This window comes from Salvelinus sp. IW2-2015, linkage group LG22 (genome assembly GCF_002910315.2).
Source record: "Salvelinus sp. IW2-2015 linkage group LG22, ASM291031v2, whole genome shotgun sequence".
NCBI lineage: Eukaryota > Metazoa > Chordata > Actinopteri > Salmoniformes > Salmonidae > Salvelinus > Salvelinus sp. IW2-2015.
In genome coordinates this window covers 30,069,584-30,086,075 of record NC_036862.1, presented here as the reverse complement: position 1 = coordinate 30,086,075, position 16,492 = coordinate 30,069,584, and the positions used below count along the sequence as shown (strand labels likewise).

At 45.3% G+C, this 16,492-nt stretch overlaps 1 pseudogene; it reads left to right on the top strand.

Annotated features, from left to right (window-relative positions):
- The window catches only part of LOC111949863 (seizure protein 6 homolog), a 162,142-nt pseudogene that overhangs the window by 107,665 nt on the left and 37,985 nt on the right, over positions 1 to 16,492 (top strand).

The window sequence follows — 16,492 nt, the reverse complement described above, 5'->3', positions numbered from 1 at the left end:
AACTCCACCAAGTCCATATGGTATTTCACCCTCAATTCCACCAAGTCCATATAGTATTTCACCCTCACAACTCCACCAAACCATTATAGTATACCATCCTCACTCCACACTAAAGCAAGCCCCATCATGTCTACCATGTGCCGATGTCCTGTTTCATAATAGCATATTGTGTTTAAAAGTCTGAGACCCCTCTGTTAACTACCCAACAGTGGTAGTTGTCATGTGAAGGTAGGATAGTCCGCAGTGATTAACTTTACGCTGTAGGTCCAAGCCTGTGGCAGTTCGTAGATTAGTGCACTGCAGACMAAACTAAAATATTCTCATTTCCTAACCAAGTACTGCATTTCATATGAGAGTCCAGCCCACTAGTTATGTCCACTCTAGCAGTGTGTAGGTGGTGGGACAGGATCTTTAAGCAGCTCACTGAAGCCATGGTGGGTAGTACTGCAGACTATTGACTGATGGGTCAATATTCCCAACTACTCTGGCTTAAGTGGACCTCGGTACAGTTCAATAAAATACAGTTCTATCTGCAGTCTCTGTCTGGGTTGATGGCAGAGATTGATTAGGATGTATCTGTCAGTGCTTTAATAAAGGGTGGCACAATCTGTCAGTTCAATATCCGGTAAGTTTCACCCTGATACTTTTTGGAGGACTGAGGAAGAGTGCTTCACTAAAGAGTGACTGTCTGGGATGATATGAACTATCTAAATATGTGGAAATATTGACAACTAGGCTACAACAAAATTGCTAGGAAATATATACATGTTCAAACACAGTCGTTTCTCCATTTTCTTTCTTTGTGAGTCGAGGATATGTTTCTCTTATATGTAAATCATTCTCCACTGTGCACACGCTTCGTAGTGAAATGACATACAGTTTGTGCGCAACAGACTACAGAAGATTACATAAACCTGGGAGCAGAGGGTAATGGATTTATCAACCTCAGCCATGAGCCATCAACAGCTGGAACATGTAGGTTACATTATGCCTGTAAATCATTATTACCATAAACATGATGTGTGTCCTGAACCTTTGACTAATTTATTAGGTTACTGTGTGCCAGAGGGAGGAGGCATGCAGCGTTCAGTCACCTGGATGGCGCCGACAGAGATGGTCGCCTCGCTTCGCGTTCTTAGGAAACTATGCAGTATTTTGTTTTTTTWATGTATTATTTCTTACAGTGTTACCCCAGGAAATCTTAAGTGTTATTACATACAGCTGGGAAGAACTATTGGATATAAGAGCAAMGTCAACTTACCAACATTATGGCCCGGTCAAAATAAAACATAATAAAAAGTACATTTGAATGACACTAAGTGGCAGTGCAGGTGTTTGTACACATGCATATACACACAGTCTCATTCAAATAAACACATACAAAAACACACACATACAGGTAATAGTGCCAGACATGCACACAAACATATACAGTTGGCRTTGCTGTTATGATTTTAGTTGTCCTTGATGTCCTTTGTTTTAAATGTATTATTTTGTTTTATATATTTTTTTGCATTGTTGTTTGCTGTTTTCTGTCTTTTCCTTTTTTTCTCTTTAGTTAATTCTCTTGGTTGTTGGTGCATTGGGGGGGGTCTTGGAGGTGGGGAATGGAATTAATTGTATTTTCTATTTTCTATTTTTCTTCCTGGGGGAGGACTGTGGGAGGGATCTCAAATGGTTGCGGGACAGCTATTGGGGAACAGTGGGGGGGATCTTGGAGGGTTCGGCTTCACGTTTTTTGGCCTGGTGGTAGATCGGTCAACGTGCCCTTGAGCAGGGCATTGACCCTGGATGCTTCTATGTGTCGCTCTGAATGGGAATCTGTTGGATGACTGATATTGTATGTTTCGAATATTCAATAAAAAAAAAATATATAATTTAAAATAAACATGAACAGGAAAAAGACTTTCCCGAAGCGGATCCTCTGTTTGGACCACCACCCAGGACAATGGACCGTATCCCAGTAGGCGACCCAAAACAACGGCGCCGCAGAAGGGGCAGACGGAGCGGTCTTCTGGTCAGGCTCCGTAGACGGGCACATCGCTCACCGCTCCTGAGTATACTACTCGCCAATGTCCAGTCTCTTGACAACAAGGTAGACAAAATTCGAGCAAGGATTGCCTTCCAGAGAGACATCAGAGATTGTAACATTCTCTGTTTCACGGAAACATGGCTCACTCGGGATACCTCATCAGTCGGTACAGCCACCCGGTTTCTTCAGGCATCGCACCGACAGAAACAAACATCCCTCTGGTAAGAAGAAGGGCAGTAGTGTATGCCTTATGATTAACGAGTCGTGGTGTGATCATAACAACATACAGGATCTCAAGTCCTTTTGTTCACCTGACCTAGAATTCCTTACAATCAAATGCCGACCGCATTATCTACCGAGAGTATTCTCTTCGATTATAATCACAGCCGTGTATATCCCCCCCAAGCAGACACCTCGAAGGCCCTGAAAGAACTTCATTGAACTCTATGTAAACTGGAAACCACATATCCGGAGGCTGCATTTATTGTAGCTGGGGATTTTAATAAGGCTAATCTGAAAACAAGGCTCCCTAAATKTTATCAGCATATCGAATGCGCGACCCGGGCTGGCAAAATTCTGGATCATTGCTACTCTAATTTCCGCGACCCATACAAAGCCCCCCTTGCCCTCCTTTCGGCAAATCTGACCACGACTCCATTTTGTTGCTTCCAGCCTATAGACAGAAACTAAAACAAGAAACGCCCGTGCTCAGGTCTGTTCAACGCTGGTCCGACCAATCTGATTCCACGCTTCCACGCTTCCACGCTTCCAAGATTGCGTGGACTGGGATATGTTCCGGATAGCCTCAGACAACAACATTGATGTATATGCTGATTCGGTGAGYGAGTTTATTAGCAAGTGCATCGGTGATGTTGTACCCACGGTGACTATTAAAACCTTCCCCAACCAGAAACTGGGGGTTGATGGCAGCATTCGCGCAAAACTGAAAGCTCGAACCACTGCTTTTAATCATGGCAAGGCAACCGGAAACATGACCGAATACAAACAGTGTAGCTATTCCCTCCGCAAGGCAATCAAACAAGCTAAGCATCAGTATAGAGACAAAGTAGAGTCGCAATTCAACGGCTCAGATACGAGACGTACTGTATGTGGCAGGGTCTACAGTCAATCACGGATTACAAAAAGAAAACCAGCCCCGTCGCGGACACCGACGTCTTGCTCCCAGACAAACTAAACAACTTCTTTGCTCGCTTTGAGGCCATTACAGTTCCACTGACACGGTCCGCTACCAAAACCTGCGGGCTCTCCTTCACCGCAGCCAACGTGAGTAAAACATTTAAACGTGTTAACCCTCGCAAGGCTGCTGGCCCAGACGGCATCCCTAGCCGAGTCCTCAGAGCATGCGCAGACCAGCTGGCTGTACTCCCTGTTCACCCATGACTGCGTGGCCATGCACGCCTCCAACTCAATCATCAAGTTTGCAGACGACACTAGAGTGGTGGGCTTGATTACCAACAACGACGAGACGTCCTACAGGGAGGAGGTGAGGGCCCTCGGAGTGTGGTATCAGGAACTTAACCTCACACTCAACGTCAGCAAAACAAAGGAGATGATCATGGACTTCAGGAAACAGCAGAGGGAGCATCCCCCTATCCACATCGACAAGACAGTAGTGGAGAAGGTGGAAAGTTTTTTAAGTTCCTCGGCGTACACATCACGGACAAACTGAAATGGTCCACCCACACAGACAGCGTGGTGAAGAAGGCGCAACAGCGCCTCTTCAACCTCAAGAGGCTGAAGAAATTTGGCTTGTCACCAAAAACACTCACAACTTTTACAGATGCACAATCGAGAGCATCCTGCCCACAAGCGTAAGGCTCTCCAGAGGGTAGTGAGGTCTGCACAATGCATCACCGGGGGCAAACTACCTGCCCTCCAGAACACCTACACCACCCGATGTCACAGGAAGGCCAAAAAGATCATCAAGGACAACAACCACCCGATCCACTGCCTGTTCACCCCGCTATCATCCAGAAGGCGAGGTCAGTACAGACGCATCAAAGCTGGGACCGAGAGACTGAAAAACAGCTTCTATCTCAAGGCCATCAGACTGTTAAACAGCCATCACTAACATTGAGTGGCTGCTGCCAGCATACTGACTCAAATCTTTAGCCACTTTAATAATAAAAAATTGGATGTAATAAATGTTTCACTAGTCACTTTAAACAATGCCACTTTATATAATGTTTACATACCCTACAATACTCATCTCATATGCTGTGCTCTATACCATCTACTGCATCTTGCCTATGCCATTCGGCCATCGCCCATCCATATATTTATATGTACGTATTCTTATTAATTCCTTTACACTTGTGTGTATAAGGTAGTTGTTGTGAAATTGTCAGATTACTTGCTAGATAATACTGCACGGTCAGAACTAGAAGCACAAGCATTTCGCTACACTCGCATTAACATCTGCTAACCATGTGTATGTGACCAATAAAATTGGACTTGATTTGATTTGACCTGCAACATGTTAATGGCACAGTGGCTCCCTCTCTGACTGAACCCTGATAGAGTTCAGTCTGTAGCCCGCAGGGCTTTAGCTGTGCTTAGCCAGTCTCACTGACTCCCAGTACACTAGAGCACACGGCTCAGACCTTTTACTGCTGGAGGGACAAGAATCAATACCCTGGCCCACTCCACTCTGATCTCCTGATAGATAGTCCACAACTCAATCATAACTAGGGAGCTGGAGGCAAGTGAAAACAAGGGCCTGTTAATGACCTGTCCTCATCTGTGGGAGAGAGTGCTCCCGCACATTGGCTAACCGRCCTATCTGCATCCACTCCCAAATGGCTCTGATGTTTCAGCTCAGGCAGAAGAAGCTGTCAAACAGCTACCTCCACATCCTATAACATGTCATTTCCACTTTTCTCCAGCTTCTGGAGAAGCTGGTGTCACAGAGGCATCTTCTCTCCGATCCTCTCTCCTCCTTCACAATCACCTGCTCTCTCTGTACCAGGCCTCTCCTACACATCTAGATGTGTATAAGAGACAGCTCTGGACCAGGCCTCTCCTCTCCCTCTCCTTCCTCTCCTCTCCTCTCCTCTCCTCTCCTCTCCTCTCCTCTCCTCTCTCTCCTCTCCTCTCTCTCCTCTCCTCTCCTCTCCTCTCCTCTCCTCTCCTCTCCTCTCCTCTCCTCTCCTCTCCTCTCCTCTCCTCTCCCCCTCACTCTGGACCAGACCTCTCCTCCACTCTCCTCTCTCCTCCTCTCTGGACCAGGCCTCTCCTCCTCCCCCCCCCCCCCACACTCTCTCTGGACCAGGCCTCTCTTCCACTCTCCTCTCCTCTCTCTGGACCAGACCTCTACTCCTCTCTCCCCTCCTCTCCTCTCTCTGGACCAGGCCTTTCCTCTCCTCTCTTCTCTCTGGACCAGACMTCCCCTCCTCTCTCCTCTCCCCTTCTCTCTCTGGACCAGGCCTCTCCTCCTCGCTCATCTCCCTTCCTCTCTCTGGATCAGGTGTTTTTCTTTCCTCACAGTGAATGTTCTCCTGTTGTAGGTTGCACTGGGAGAAGCGCAATTAGCAGATTCCACATGGGCTCTGTGAACACAACACTGGGGGAAAGAGAAGCAAGGAGATGCACTTAGTGGCAGTGAGAGAGCACAGCTCTCTCTAATCTCATTGTACTTGTTTGTCTTGTCAGCACTACTGAGCACCGGTACTGTGCATCACCTGGGTGACAGTGTAAATAACTTGCCATGACAACGTCGACTTTTGTTTTCTCACTGCTCTTCCCTCACTGAGACAAGAGAGGGTTGAACACCTCAATCTGGAGTCTGTTTCAGCCCAACGGCATCCCAGCACTAGGGCTCCCGAGTGGCGCAGCGGTCTAAGGCACTGAATTTCRGTGCTAGAGGTGTCACTACAGACCCTGGTTTGATTCCAGGCTGTTTCACAACCGGCCGTGATTGGGAGTCCCATAGGGCGGCGCACAATTGTCCCAGCGTTGTCCGGGTTACGGTTTGGCCGGGGTAGGCCAAATTAAAAAGTCTCCCGGACACCAGGTTTGTGAACTTGAGCTGTCTGGCTAAGACAACAAAGGTCCGTACAAGACCGTAATGTCCTCTGACTCAGAGTGAAGTGCTGGTTATTTTCAGTGTTATTCATTTTTATCCCTAACACTGAACTCAGCGGGACAAGTGGCAGGAATGGCAGCCATGTTAGTTCTCATCCTGAGTTTCCTCTCATTTCGTGATGCGCACCTGCTGTCTCCAGGCAGACACTGACCGGATCAGGCAGTAGATGAGACCGCTGACCTCTATCTGGGACAGCTCCAACATGGTGACCCTCACAACACCACAGCCACTCTCTGGAAGTGGCTACAGTCACACCTGCTGCCACACAGGAAAATCTCCAGTGCCATGGCTGATAGTCAGAGAGTCATGGAGGGAGTGTGAAAGGAAAGAAAGAAGAGAGGGAGGGAGGGAAAGTCCATTACTCATCTCTCCTTCTGCCTTGTCCTCGGTTTGCCTCTTTTGTACCTTGCTATTGTTGGGAGAGGATTTGAAGTTCACCAATGTGGCGGAGGCAGGGTTTTTAGATGTGGAGAGTGCAGTGCAGCACTTTAGAATCCTTTCTGGTGTTTTTTTTTAAAGATGCATTTTTTCCTCTGAGATTGAGAGACAGAACAAGGAGGACAGAGAGAGAGAGAGAGAAAGCAAAGAATGGAGGGAGAGAGATGGAGAATTGGATGAATGAGAATCGGGAAGAAAAGTTGGCTTCCAGAGTGTTTCAGTTGGATGACTAACAGGATCAGTATAACACAATGTTAATAAACATTGTGTAGGCTCCTCCTCTTAGGAGTTGTTATATTGTTCAATCAGTGTTAATGTTAATTCAGCTCATCGTGACAATGAGATTTAGAATCAGCAGCTATTAACCTCAGTAAAACAGGTCAGAAATGAGAATAAGTGGACAGCAAARAAAATTCTGATGCTCTACTCAATTCAATTTAATTCAAGGGGCTTTATTGGCATGGGAAACATATGTTAACATTGCCAAAGCAAGTGAGGTAGATGATATACAAAAGTGAAATAAACAATAAAAATGAACAGTAAACATTACACTCACAGAAGTTCCAAAAGAATAAAGACATTACAAATGTCATTTTATGTATATATACAGTGTTTCAAAGATGTACAAATGGTTACTCTCTACCCTCTAAATAATAGTGTAGAGGAGATGCAGCTTTAGCACTACTTACACTTTATACAACTGGATCCTGGACTTCTTGACGGGCAGCCCCCAGGTGGTAAGGGTAGGCAACAACCCGTCTGCCACGCTGATCCTCAACACTGGGGCCCCTTAGGGGTGTGTACTTAGTCCCCTCCTGTACTCCCTTCTGTACTCCCAAACATGACTCCAACACCATCATTAAGTTTGCTGATGATACAACAGTGGTAGGCCTGATCACCGACAACGATGAGACAGCCTATGGGGAGGAAGTCAGAGAACTGGCGGTGTGGTGCCAGGACAACAACCTCTCCCTCAATGTGAGCAAGACATAGGAGCTGATTGTGGACAACAGGAAAAGGCAGGCTGAACAGGCCCCATTAACATCAACGGGGCTGTAGTGGAGCGGGTCGAGAGTTTCAAGTTCCTTGGTGTCCACATCACCAACGAACTATCATGGTTCAAACACACCAAGACAGTCGTGGAGAGGGCATGACAACACCTTTTCCCCTCAGGAGACTGGAGAGATTTGGCATGGTTCCCCAGATCCTCAAAAAGTTCTACAGCTGCACCATCGAGAACATACTGACCGGTTGCATCACCGACTGGTATGGCAACTGCTTGGCATCTGACCGTAAGGCACTACAGAGGGTAGTGCGTATGGCCCAGTACACCACTGGGGCCAAGCTTCCTGACATCCAGGACCTATATAATAATCAGGTGTCAGATGAAAGTCCATAAAATTGTCTGAGACTCCAGTCATAAACTGTTTTCTCTGCTACAGTACGGGAAGCGGTACAGGAGCGCCAAGTCTAGGACCAAAAGGCTCCTTAACAACTTCTACCCCCAAGCCATAAGACTGCTGAACAATCAGTCAAATGACCACCGGACTATTACATTGACTGCCCCCATTTGTTTTGTACACTGCTGCTACTTGCTGTTTATTATCTATGCATAGTCACTTCACCCCTACCTACATGTACAAATTACCTCTAACCTCTATCCCCGCACACTGACTCAGTAACGGTACCCCCTGTATATAGCCTCGTTATTGTTATGTTATTGTGTTACTTTTGATTATTTTTTACTTTAGTTTACTTGGTAAATATTTTCTTAACTCTTCTTGAACTGCATTGTTGGTTAAGGACTTGTAAGTAAGCATTTCATGGTTAGGTCTACACTTGTTGTATTCGGCGCATGTGACAAATAAAGTTTGCTAGACATCGATTACGTTAAACAACATTTGCCACTGAAGTGCTGCAACACTGAATATAAAGTGTTCCATGTTCCTGATAGAGTGAGCTCCAAAACATGTTTTGTTGTGTCACTATCCCAATGCTTTTGGAGCTCACTGTATATAATTAATAGGCATCTCACAGTATATCTCAACATGTTTTTCATTTCCCTCCATATAACCTTACTCTTGTTTTCATGTTGTTTCTGGCTTTTCCTTGCCCTACAATTTTTTCTCCCTTCTCTACCATTTCCCTGCTTTATTCAGGTGAGCTGCATAAACCAATTTTCTGACAGGTGCGTAGGGATTGTGGCGATAATGAAATTGAAATGGCTGAGGTGAATGTTAAATGAGAAGTGCAGGCGGGGAAAGCGTGTGAATGTTCCATCTCTTATGAGGATGAGTGAAGCTGAGCCTGTGTTTTTTTTTACCCTCATTGCTCTTAACCTGATCTGTGGGATCGGAAAGGCAAGCTGATAGGATACATTCAGTATGTTTTTAGCATGTTCTACAAGTGTTGAACATGGACCTGAGTCTTTCGAGGCCAATGGATTTTTTCTCTACATTTTCTCTTTTGATCTCAGTACATAGTTTGGTGCCTGCTGTCCAGTTTGCTTCCACATACTGTAATCTCTTCTCTCTGTAKACAACTACTCAGCTCTTCACCTTCAGCCGACCTTGGCTCAGCAGGAACAACCTCCACAGATCTGCATTCAACCGGCCCCTCAAGCCAGGATTACTCAGGTGTTCAAGTAGAAACAGGCTTTCAGGAAGAAAGACTCAGCTCAGGGTGACACTGTCCAATTTCCTCCGGAAGAACTTAACTAGTCTTACTGCTTCTCTCTTACCATTCAGTGGCCTCAGGTCTCATGTAATAGCAGCTTTTGTTTGTGACTGACTTGCCAGAACCTTTCAAGGACAGGCATATCAATGCACACAGGAAACCACACAGTCTCCCCTTTCAGTGTGTGTGCCAGGATTTGTACCTGTGTGATCTACACAAATTTGTGTTTTTTTGTGTATGGTATTATGTGTGTTGTATATTGTATGTACATTGTCTATCAGTGTGTTTTGTGTCTGCAGTGTTGGCCCAGGTGTCACTGTGTCAGGTGGCCCAGACAGACAGACAGACCTCTCAGCCTCCCTCAATATTAACCAGCAGAACCATAACTCTYCATGTATGGCCCTGGTGCACTCACTGTGGGGGCCAGGGGACGACTGTCTCTTTATCTCTCCTCTCTCCTCTCCTCCTCATGGCCCATTTCTCCTGTCTGGAACAGATGTTAGTGCTGGTGCTCTATCCCTTCCCTACCCCCAACTGAATCATTCTCTATAATTAGCTAGCAGCCCACATACTGTAGTACCCTCACAGACACTCACACAACGTACACCTAATTAGTGGAGATTTCTCCTTTATTCTCTCTCTTTTATGTCTCCCTCCTCCCCCTATTCCTTCATACCTCTGTAGAGGTAGAAGGGGAATCTCTGGAGAGGAGGACTGGTTTGCTGCAGGGAGAGATACAGAAAGCTCACTGTCGACTGCATACGTCTCCTCCCCCACACGCGCTCCAAAATCTGTTGTTTATTTTATGAGGAAGTGTCACATGAATGATTTAGTTTTCATGTGTTGCTTTTACATACAATAGTTAGCAGCACAGTTGGTTTTGATTGGGACATATTTTATTATTCTGGTGGAGGAGCTGAATTCATATTGTAGTAATTCCCCTTGAAGGGATTATGATGCTTTTAACCTTAATGTGCTGTTGACCTCCTGTTTGCATATTAACGAAACAAACCACGCCCGTATTGTCAGACAGACGTGTGTTGATCCAGGATTAGATCAGTGTGAGGTAGACAGTCGGGACTAATGCCAACACAAATTGGATTATCCCCAACAGTATTCTGGAAGTATTTCATTGTCATGGGGCTTACAGTATAATGTGATTAGGTCGTGATGCCCTTTGTTAAATGGGACTATTATCCAATGCTTTAGCTATGAGTTCATTAATTCATAACACTACATTAACTTGTTGATGTGCATTATATATGTGTTTAAATTGACAAGTGTTGCTAGGGTAGCACTGTCCTCATAAGAGCATAATCACAGAAGCTTTATATAGTTACATGTTTAGTAAACATATGTCAGACGAATACTCATCCTTTCGTGCACACTTAGAGGCCCCACAGAGTGCCCCTTGCACCCACACAGTGCCCCTTGCACCCACACAGTGCCCCTTGCACCTACACAGTGCCCCTTGCACCCACACAGTGCCCCTTGCACCCACACAGTGCCCCTTGCACCCACACAGTGCCCCTTGCACCTACACAGTGCCCCTTGCACCTACACAGTGCCCCTTGCACCCACACAGTGCACCTCTCACCTCTAACCCTTTCTCTTTTATGTGGTCTCTCATTCACGTCAGGGCAGTTTGGTGTTTTCTGTTCTTCTGTTTTTCATTTTTCTCATCCTTCTATCTGACATGTCTATTGCCCCTGTGGTACAGAGCTTTCACAGGTCAGGCCTGGAACCACCTTCTCTGTCACCACGTTCTCCAATTCCAGCTGATGGATTCTGCCCTACATGTTCATTATCTGTAATTTAATATGTTTCCATCCACACTTTCTCTGAGGTGGGCTGCCCGAAATAATGACTTTTTTTCCCTTCCTGGGGGGAGGTACTGTAGTTGATATGATTTCATATGAAGTGACATGGAGGCATATCTCTTAGGTGCCATCGTATGATGATAAAAGCTCAGTGAAGGAGGCAGGCGGCTTCATCTCACCACATTTCTCTGTCACCCTATTTACAAGTCTATGTACCTGTATGTATTGATGTGTGTCCTTTACTGAACTGGTCTCCTCTGTGTGTTTGTCCATGCAGGTGATGAACGTGAGCCTGTGGGAGGGGGAGCAGGTGACGTTTGAGGACCTGGGGGGCGGGGAGCCCTCTGTTCTGGCCAACGAGTCTATACTGTTGAAGGGCCTGGTGGTACGCAGCTGGAGCAACCACATCACCATCCACTTCCACAGCCAGAGACAGACCCAGCCTGGGTCCTTCCTGCTCAGATACCAAGGTAAGACCCGAGGGCAACCAAACACCACAGCACTAGCACAGTCACCAACCAAGCACCACAGCACTAGCACAGCCACCAACCAAACACCACAGCACTTGCACAGTCACCAACCAAGCACCACAGCACTWGCACAGCCACCAACCAAGCACCACAGCACTAGCACAGCCACCAACCAAACACCACAGCACTTGCACAGCCACCAACCAAACAACACAGCACATCGACCTAATCAAATACTGCACAACAACTAACCAAGTTTCAGAATGTGAGTTGCAACCCATATGAGGTGATCATATAGACAGGGCCTGAGAGGTTGAACTCTCCTCTCCTCTCCCCTCCTCCATTAGCCTCCTCCATTAGCCTCCTCCAGTACACTGGTGCTCACCCTCCCATTATACCTTGTCAACATAATGTGCTCATGTTAGCCACAAAATGACAACAGCTGTCAATTGGCAGCATAATCAGGTGGGGAAATTGCTGTGATGATGCTCTTCTAATTGTCATTTACTAGAGATTGCAGAAGGAGACTGCATGCAGTTATGAGCCGTGTTGCTTAGACATGGTGGTAAAATAGAAAAACTACAAATATTATTTTCCAGATTCTTTTGTTTTTGTGAGCTAATGAACTGTGGCAGGTTTGTAAATGGGGTAGTGCCATTCTGAACAATGCCTAGATTACAGGTTGAATAAGAATTGCATTTCCCACTCATCCATCCCTCTCTGAATCATGCTATGCCCCCCTTCTGGCTTGCTCTCTCCCTCTCTCTCTCCTTTGTGAGGTGTGTGGGTGGTGTTCACCACCCAGTGAGGGGGACCTTCAGGGCTTTCTGTGGCAGGCTTCTGCTGCTCTATTAAGTAGCATGGCAATCATACGGCAGGGCACGGAACAGCACCACTGATAATAACTTTCTGCTTCTTTACAAAACTTCCAATTACCTCACACAGTGGTCCCCTCCTCCTCCGCTCCACCTGTTTGATATTCTCTGAGCAGCGCGTCATGCTGATCTGTGCTGGCAATGAGGGTGGCCTATAACTTTGATGATATTTTCCCCTGTCTCTGACGTACAGTATGGTGCATTCTGTAGCGGACAGCGACACTGGAAATAAATAACCTCGGGGAGAGTAACTTGACGAAATCTGGCATGTTCATAGACGGAATCTCTCTTTTATTTTTTCTTTGTCTCTATCTCCCCCCCYCTCTCTCTCTCACTCCCTCCCTTCGTCTCTCTAGCAATGTTAATAACTGTTAATAAAAAAAATATGGTTCTGGGGGCATGCTGAATAATGTGCATATCATTTGGTCATCTTAATCACGAGTGCATTAAATCTCAATGAAACACTGCCTGGAAACAAATTGAGATCCCATTAGGATACATCAAATTTAAGTTATGAATCCAGCAATCAACTAGTCAGCCATCTTTCTGCATACCTGTGGCAGAACAAGAGTTTTCCTACTACACCAAGACAGTGCTTCGTTAGAGGAATTGTTTGCTCAAAATACAAATATTAATGATTTCCCACATACTTTCGCCATTTCAGGTTTTTTATTTTGGTATAGGCTATAGCTCTGTTTGCGAAGCATTGATCTTCTAATTACTTTGGAGTCACTTTGAGGACATCTTCATGCTTTTAAGAGCTTACTACAATGTTCCCTTTTGGCTTCCATACATTTCTGGCCCAAGGACGCAAAAATAATCAATCTGGTATCTTCTGCTCTTTTGATGTGTTCAGAAAGATCTGTAATTTGATATTTTAACACCAACACATTGATGTCTATGTTAATAAAATGTTATCTCAAAGTAAGCTAAGAGTCTGATTGTCTACCAGGTGACATAAGCTGGAGATGGAGAGCGGTAACATTTTCATTTATACCCCATGACAGTTTTACGTGTATTGAGATGATTGCTCTGATATTACAATCTTTTTGCTCTGCAAGATCACCTTGTCCCGTAATGAGGTGTGGAGAATGTGATCAGACAAGCAGTGAGCAGGAGACTGATTTGTTTTAAAGATGGACGCTGGGCAATCGGAAAGTGTCTGTCATTAAATCCTGCATAATCATCTCCTCTGGCTGAGGTGGCCGGTAATGAAATCAACACTGTTTTCATAGATTATTCCTGAGGGCAGATAGATCAAACAGTGATTTTGAGGGAACTAAAGAGCAAATTGTGTTGATCATTGCGGGTGATAAAAACATTTGCTCAGTATTTATGAAGCAAACATATATAAATGAGTTCTGTATTGGTATTTTACATTTAAATCGATAATCCTAGGAGAATTGTAATGCTTGCTCTCCTGCCTTGTCTTATCTATTTGTACCTTAAATACCTCTCTCTCTCTCCCTCTCTTTCTTTCTCGTGTCAGGTATATACAATCAGTGGTGGTGTGTATTTCTCTTCATGTACAGAACCAGTCAAAAGTTTGGACACACCTACTCAGTCAAGGGTTTTTCTTTCTTTTTATTATTTTCTACATTGTAGAATAATAGTGAAGACATCAAAACTATGAAATAACACATATGGAATCATGTAGTAACCAAAAAAGTGTTAAACAAATCAAAATATATGTTATATTTGAGATTCTTCAAGGTAGCCACCCTTTGCCTTGATAAMAGSTTTGCACACTCTTGGCATTCTCTCAACCAGATTCACCAGGAATGCTTTTCAAACAGTCTTGAAGGAGTTTCCACAAATGCTGAGCACTTATTGGCTGCTTTTTTTTTATTTATTTCACCTTTATTTAACCAGATAAGCTAGTTGAGAACAAGTTCTCATTTACAACTGCGACCTGGCCAAGATAAAGCAAAGCTTTGCGACACAAACAACAACACAGAGTTACACATACCACAATAGAAAAAAAAGTATATTTACAGTGTGTGCAAATGGCGTGAGGAGKTAAGGCAATAAATAGGCCATAGTACCGAAGTAATTACAATTGAAAACTGAACACTGGAGTGATAGATGTGCAGATGATGTGTGCAAGTAGAAATACTGGTGTGCAAAAGAGCAAAAAAGTAAATAAAAACAATATGGAGATGAGGTAGGTAGATTGGATGGGTTATTTACAGATGGGCTGTGTACGGCTGCAGCGATAGGTTAGCTGCTCAGATAGCTGATGTTTAAAGTTAGTGAGGAAGATATAAGTCTCCAACTTCAGCRATTTTTGCAATTCGTTCCAGTCATTGGCAGCAGAGAACTGGAAGGAAAGGCGGCCAAAGGAGGTGTTGGCTTTGGGGATGACCAACGAGATATACCTGCTGGAGCGCGTGCTACGGGTGGGTGTTGTTATCGTGACCAGCGAGCTGAGATAAGGCAGAGCTTTACCTAGCATAGACATATAGATGACCTGAAGCCAGAGGGTCTGGCGACGAATATGTAGCGAGGGCCAGCTGACGAGAGCGTACAGGTCGCAGTGGTGGGTGGTATATCTGGCTTTGGTGACAAAACGGATGGCACTGTGATAGACTGTATCCAGTTTGCTGAGTAGAGTGTTGGAGGCAATTTTTTAAATGACATCGCTGAAGTCGAGGATCGGTAGGATAGTCAGTTTTACAAGGGTATGTTTGGCGGAGTGAGTAAAGGAGGCTTTGTTGTGAATTAGGAAGCTGATTCTAGATTTAATTTTGGATTGGAGATGTTTAATATGAGTCTGGAAGGAGTGTTTACAGTCTAGCCAGACACCTAGGTATTTGTAGTTGTCCACACATTCTAAGTCAGAACCGTCCAGAGTAGTGATGCTAGTCGGGCGGACGGGTGCGGGCAGCGATCGGTTAAAACGCATGCATTTGGTTTTACTAGCGTTTAAGAACAGTTGGAGGCTACGGAAGGAGTGTTGTATAGCATTGAAGGTCGTTTGGAGGTTAGTTAACACAGTGTCCAAAGAAGGGCCAGATGTATACAGAATGGTGTCGCCTGCGTAGAGGTTGATAAGGGAATCACCCGCAGCAAGAGCGACATCGTTGATATATATAGAGAAAAGAGTCGGCCCGAGAATTGAACCCTGTGGTACCCCCATAGAGACTGCCAGAGGTCCGGACAACAGGCCCTCTGAATTGACACACTGAACTCTATCTGAGAAGTAGTTGGTGAACCAGGCGAGRCAGTCATTTGAGAAACCAAGGCTGTTGAGTCTGCCGATAAGAATACGGTGATTGACAGAGTCAAAAGCCTTGACCAGGTCGATGAAGACGGCTGCACAGTACTGTCTTTTATCGATGGCGGTTATGATATCGTTTAGTACCTTGATATCGTTTAACGTGGCTGAGGTGCACCCATGACCAGCTCGGAAACCGGATTGCACAGCGGAGAAGGTACGGTGGGATTCGAAATGGTCAGTGATCTGTTTATTAACKTGGCTTTTGAAGACTTTAGAAAGGCARGGCAGGTTGGATATAGGTCTGTAACAGTTTGGGTATAGAGTGTCACCCCCTTTGAAGAGGGGGATGACCGCGGCAGCTTTCCAATCTTTAGGGATCTCGGATGATACGAAAGAGAGGTTGAACAGACTGGTAATAGGGGTTGTAACAATGGCGGRGGATAATTTTAGAAAGAGAGGGTCCAGATTGTCTAGCCCAGCTGATTTATACAGGTCCAGGTTTTGCAGCTCTTTCAGTACATCTGTTATCTGGATTTGGGTGAAGGAAAAGCTGGGGAGGCTTGAGCAAGAAGCTGTGGGGGGTGCGGAGCTGTTGGCTTGGGTTTGGGTAGCCAGGAGGAAAGCATGGCCAGCCGTAGAGAAATGCTCGATTATCGTGGATTTATTGGTGGTGACAGTGTTTCCTAGCCTCTGTGCAGTGGGCAGCTGGGAGGAGGTGCTCTTATTCTCCATGGACTTTACAGTGTCCCAGAACGTTTTGGAGTTAGAGAAGTTCCTCCTCCTCCATGTTTCATACTGGGAACCACACATGCAGAGATCATCTGTTAAACCTACTCTGCGTCTCACAAAGACACAG